This window comes from Numida meleagris, chromosome 14 (assembly GCF_002078875.1).
Source record: "Numida meleagris isolate 19003 breed g44 Domestic line chromosome 14, NumMel1.0, whole genome shotgun sequence".
Lineage (NCBI taxonomy): Eukaryota > Metazoa > Chordata > Aves > Galliformes > Numididae > Numida > Numida meleagris.
The window spans coordinates 11,411,672-11,417,671 of NC_034422.1; the positions used below are offsets into that span (position 1 = coordinate 11,411,672).

The 6,000-nt window shown below is 47.7% G+C and overlaps 1 protein-coding gene across 5 annotated transcripts in view; it reads right to left on the reverse strand.

The window, feature by feature from the left end:
- MTMR3 (myotubularin related protein 3) overlaps positions 1 to 5,736 on the reverse strand; it is a 75,630-nt gene extending 69,894 nt beyond the window's left edge. For 3 of the 5 annotated variants that reach the window (XM_021413224.1, XM_021413226.1, XM_021413225.1), the window contains exons 1-2: positions 5,588 to 5,735; positions 5,095 to 5,138 (exon numbers count right to left, since the gene is read on the reverse strand). The gene's annotated coding sequence lies outside the window, so the exon portion shown is untranslated. Of the gene's footprint in view, positions 1 to 5,094; positions 5,139 to 5,587 lie in introns of all 5 variants that reach the window. The other 2 variants (XM_021413229.1, XM_021413228.1) reach the window with 2 other exon arrangements.

Here is a 6,000-nt window from a genome sequence, read left to right on the forward strand (position 1 = left end):
GCCACAACCACTTCCACGAGCAGCTTAACACAGTCATGATGAAAGCTGGTAGTGGTAGCACACAAGTCATATCAGATTAGCACAAGATCAGCTGGAAAACAGGATCATTCTGATCACTTCTATGCCGCAACTAAAGCTTCACTTCAGAAATACTCAGTTATTTCATCCGTGTAGTACCTGCTTTAAGATGTTGATACATTAAGACTCCACAGTTAAGGCAGGTGCAAAGAAGTAACATCTGGCTGCTCATTCTTGTTACCATTTCTTCAATTCCATCTTCAGTTTCATGCACCCCTCTGGACTACTGTCAGCTCCATTTTCTGACAATGGAATGAAATCAAAATTCTAGTAATCTGCCCCAGTTCTTCGAGGCTCCAAAGGTCATAAGACATAAAGATTCAAAGAAAGATCAGATTTTTCTATCTATTTCCTGAAACCCTGACAGCAGCTGTACCAAAACAAGAAGTAGACTTGCTTACACAGAACAGTCAAACTGGATGAAACTGAGGAGTCATTCTCAAAGGACTTGGAAGGCTTAAGATTTACTCCAGGGTGCTATGAAGGAGTGAGCTGAGGAGAGAGCAAATGAGCCATGCCCCCAGGCAAGTCCTGCCTCCTCCTCCACGCTCCAAGGCAGCTTCAGAAAGCCAACCAAATGCAGCTGGGCTCCAGACAAGACTCTTAGTTTCCAGCTATGCTTTGCAGCACGCAGACATGCATTTGTCCTCTTCTTGGCAAGGCAGCAGGGAGCAGCTTCCCCCAGGGGCTCCCACATGGGCAGAAAGCAGCACTGGTGAGATGTTTCATACCACCTAGAGCCTGCCTCTTCCCTGCTGATGTTGGAGCCAAATTCTACGTGCATAGGAAAACGGAAACTATTTTCATTTCAGGTAGCAATAGAGAATTAATGCTCTGAATACAGAGCATATTTCTAGTCCTGAAGTTGGAAGAGCAAATTAGGCCCCCAGAAAGGTAACAGACAACTGTTCTAACAGCATTACTACAACATATACACCAGTGCCTAAACCTCTGGGATCAGAAAGAAAATCTACAAAGACTTAATTAAGGCAATGCAAGAGACTTTCTCCACAAAACCTGAAGTGCATTTCCTACCCCAGTATTGACTATATTCTAGGAACCAAACCTTGTACTGCAGCAGAATAATCAAAGATGCTTGGCTTAAAGAGAATGCTTGGGCTTGCACACACAAGAAGCATCCTACAGACAGGCATCTGAGCAGGAGTTCTCTATTTCAGGATATTTTATTTTCAGAAAACTCAGTTAAGCCACAGTATAGCTTTTCACTAGTTTTCCCAGATGAAAAAACCTTTCCACATTCTTAAAATAGGCCGAGGCCTCAAAGAAGGGAACCTTTGGTAGAAGTCTTAGCCAAGTGGATACTGTACACGCAGCAGGGGAGAATCAGATACATGCAGTAAGTCACTTAGACAATGTTGCTTCTAGGGAAAGTAGGAAGCTGACCCTGCAGTTAAAAGTATCTTTTCCAATTCTTTTCCCAGTAATGCCTAAGGAAAGTAGGACCTGACAGGGCAGATCTTGCACATCTACTAGAGATAACACCAGTAAGGAATAATTTCAGTTCTGACATTAAAACAATCCAAAAACTCTAAATATATCCAACATTCCCCAAGTACTATCAACCTTGAGTTTACTGTGTCTGCATGTATCTGCAGAACTGCTCCAGCTCAAGAAACAGTACCCAAACCCTGCCTCAGCCTTGCAGGCTCAAAAAGGGATGCTGATCAGCCCAAGACCTCTCAGGGACCTAACCCAGCAGGAAGAAAAGAACACTTAAATTGATACTTCCTGTAATAGAGTTAAAAATGCAATTACAGCTTCTTATTTTAAAGCTCAACCAGCAGAAGACAAAAACAACAGGACTTCATGAATTTTGACATTCATGTGCTGCTCTACAAAGCAGAAGAATCCTCAAGCTCTTTATCCAAACACAAACATATCATTTTTCCTACCCATTCACCAACTTCTTGGCCACCCTCTGGAATTCAGAGGCCCCTTGCCTCTAGATCTCATGAGTTCCATCACGTATTTTCAGCGTTAACTCCCATGCAGAAGATCAACGCCTCCAAAATATTGTGCTCTCCCTAGCAAGGCCTACACAGCATCTTTCCAGTTAACTCGCTGTCAGAGGCACGTGTCAAACCAACTGCTGCTTTCTGAACTTTAGATTATGATTCCCAGACAGAAGTATTTCAGAAGATTAGCCAAAGCTAGGTATTTTAAATGAATCCTTTAAAAAGAGTGTTTTTAAATGGACAGTGATGACTCCAGAAATAATGCATTTATCTCAACATCCCCAGAAGCCTTCAGCTTTGTTTTTTCTTGAGTTCCCTTTGCACAGTGCAGAGCTGCTGCTCCATCATTCGACTGCATGAGTACAGCATCCCTAGCTTATACCAGCAGAACCCAGCCACGCTCCACAACTGACCAAACAGGAAAGGTACCACTGGTTTCTACAGGATAATGCTGCACTCCTCTCTTCCTCTGCTACTACAGGTTGGTTTTCTCCACCAGCTTCCATCAGCAGAGACAGAATTGAGGATTTCCTTATGGCATAAAATAACCTCCTGGAACCACAACGGCCAGCTGGTGTTCACCTCCCTTATATCAGCACCAGAAGCTATTAAACAGCTAAGGGGAAGAACAGACCTAGGCCACTCATGGCTGTAGCTAACAACCAGCATCCTGTAACACCAAACACATTCTGTCAGTAGTTCTCAGCTATGCACCCCAAAGGGAAGGGCCAAAGTCTTGACTGTTTCTGTAATCAAACACTATCTGAACAAGAACAGTTGACATCAAGTGATGTTGCAGCTTGTGACTTTTCCCCATCCCACAAACAGCAGACACTGGCACATGTGCAAGTCAATACACTCATCTGGATACGGCAATTCTGCCTCACTCGGGATTAACGTATCCAAGGTACAAGTAATAACGCATTCCAAGTTGAGGTCTTCAGTTCTTTATTGACTTTTTAATAAGTCTGTTCTTCAAATCCTAAATTAGCACTAACTTCTCTTCCAGATCTTTCGTGGAAACCACTCAGTCACCCTGTAATCTTGAAGCTACACAAAGATGAAGGAATAGCTGTCTTTAAAAACTCAGTTAATCACAAGAATGATCCGAGTGTTAGGCATATTCCCAAAGCTTTCCTAAAAGCACTGGCAAGTTATGGCACTAATATCTAAAAGGATAGAATTACAAAGGAAGCTCGTGTCTCCCAGACACTTACCCATATGGGAGCTACCAGGCAGATCTTTATGCTACCAGCTACTTCAGCTAGATACACGTGCAGAACAGCTGTACACTATGGCAAAGAATAGACTTGACAATTTAGTGCTTGGAAGCTCATTTTGAATGAAACAATTTATATTATTCGATCCAGTCAATAAAAGCAACTATGAAATAAGATCATATTCAAGTATCTGGGATTTTCATTCGAGTTCTCAGTACTTGATAAGCGCTATTGTACTACTTGCAGTCACAGGCTCTGACAGACAACTGATATCAAACAGAAGCATCCTGTGATTATCTCCAGCTACACAGCCCCACGTGCAGCTACCAGAACAGGAACAGCCATCACAACCCCTCATCCTCTGCAGGTGAAGAGATCTCAGATTATGTGCTGGATGCTAACCCAGTTCCTCTGATTCGCTCCAGAGACAATTACTCCTTCCTTGCACTGCAGCAGATTTGTTAGGCTCCTTCCCATTTCTCCAGCAGCCTACTGCTGCCCTTCTCCTTAAGTTACTCCATTTGGACACACTAATTGTCAGCCAAGCACTGCTTAAACCTCCTACTCTTGAAGGGATGACAACATACTTCTCTCCACCATCCTGTGCGGCATGTAGGTGGAATGAGATCTAAGATAAAATACTGAACCCTCTACCTTCAGAAGCTTGGACATGCTGTACTTCTATCTCCTCCAGGTGAGGACAGCTATTTTTATGGAAAATCAAGAGCTTATCAAGCTGGCCTTGCCTATGGTTTCTTAAGCAGACTAACACTTAGATCATTTCTAGTTCAGACAGTTAACAGAAATGGACATGAGCAAATTCCTAAATAGGCACCAATAATACTACCAGCCAGGAAACAAGCTTGTCTCAATATATCACTCCTGTAATCTTCAGGACTCGAGATAGGACAAGAGCACCTTTTGGTACAGTTGCCAGAAAACAGCGCTGCTTAACATCTTTCCTGCACATCTGCCTCTCCCAAAACTCCAAAACAAGCATACAGAAACTTCTCAGCGAAACACTTCAGAAGCCCATGCCCCACCTTTACTTATCTGACAACGATTTCAACACTTAGAGTTCACAGCATTTCCTGTACTATGAAAGCAAGCACTTCTTCTATCTTTTAAAACCACTGTGATCACTAACAGACAAAGTGATGCAGATACCACATATCACATCTCCTCCACCTACAAGCACGCATTTGTATGAGCTCCGCTTTACCCTCCAACAAAAAAGACTTTCAGTACTACAATACATGCTCTACTAACAGGCCAGAAGCACCTCAGTCCTCTATCTAAAGCTTCAAACATGACAAGTATTGCACAAAACCTGCCACAGTTCCCTCAGTCATACTACCATCCCCTGCCAATGGGCTTACCTAGGCAATTAAAATATTCCTTTATTGCCACCATAAAGTCAAGCCGCACTGCACACTATTTCACATGATTCTCTAGACAAGCTCCTCAATGAAAAAGCTTTCTGTGAAATAAAGCACATGGCAACATGGGCTCACCACACAAGAAAACAAGCAGGTGAAGAGCTCAGACAGGAGAGAAGCAGGTACCAGACGTTCAGTCTGCATGAGGCACAAGCTCGTGCCCAGCCCTCACCCCACGAACGAAGAAGTGCATGAAAAGAAAGAAATCAGTTCCCTCTACAGAGAGATGCAAAGGAATGCGAGGTCCCATGTGTTGGTAAAGCAGCATTCCCTAAAAGGAGGGACAACGCAATTAAAATGCAAAACCTTAAGCTTCCCTTAAAATGCAAAAACTTCAACACCGGTTTGGGGTCAGGAGGGTTGGCACAAAACACTACTCACCAGAGAAGGGCAACATCTGTTCAGATCCCATCAGAGGCACAGGACTGTTAAGAATGGGGAATAGACACGATTAAAGCCCCCACGCACCCTTAGTAACAGAAAAGCCCTAACAATCCCGTTATAAAGGCAGTGGGAACGCCGGCCACAGGCGACTGCACACAACCGAGAGCGGGAGCGGCCGAGCTCGGGGTCGGGACAGGACGCGACGCCCCGCGGGGTACGGGCACCCGGCGCGGCCCTGCACCGTCACCTTCCCGAGGCCGTCGGGCCCCGCGGGAAGGAGGAGGAGGCCGAGCCCCGCACCGAGCGGCCGAGCCGCCTCGCCCCGGCGGAGGGAGCGCAGCGCAGCCGGACAGCCGCCGCCGCCCCAGCTGAGGGGGCGTGCCGGGCCGCGGCCTTCCCTGACAGCCCGGCCGCCCTCCGCCAGGCCCCGGCCCGCCGCATCCCCCCGCGCGGCTCCGAACCCCTCCGCAGACCCTCGCCGGCTCCTTACCGCGGGGCTGGGCATGGCGCGGAGCCCCCACACCCCGTCCCGGGGCGCGGCCTCCTGCCTTGGGCCGGGGTCGCCGGGCTCCTGGCTACAACCGCCGCCGCCGCCGCCTTTCAGCACAACATGGCGGCGAGGCGAGCGCGCTCCCGACACCGCCTCCACCCCCAGCCAAGGGGCGGGGCCGCGCGCCTCCCGTCAGGTGACGCGGGCGGGTGTCCGGCTCTCGTCGGCCCCTCAGCCCCGCTAAAGGGGACGGGGGGCTCGGCTCTTTCCTCCCTCGTAGCCCTGCGGGGTGTTTAACCGCTCGCAGGCGCGCTGAGGCGGGAAGGCGCTGTGTGGCCGTGATACCTGAGGTGACTGAGCCCACTCTGAGGTGGCCGAGCCGTGAGGTGGCCGTGACCCCTGAGGTGGCCGAG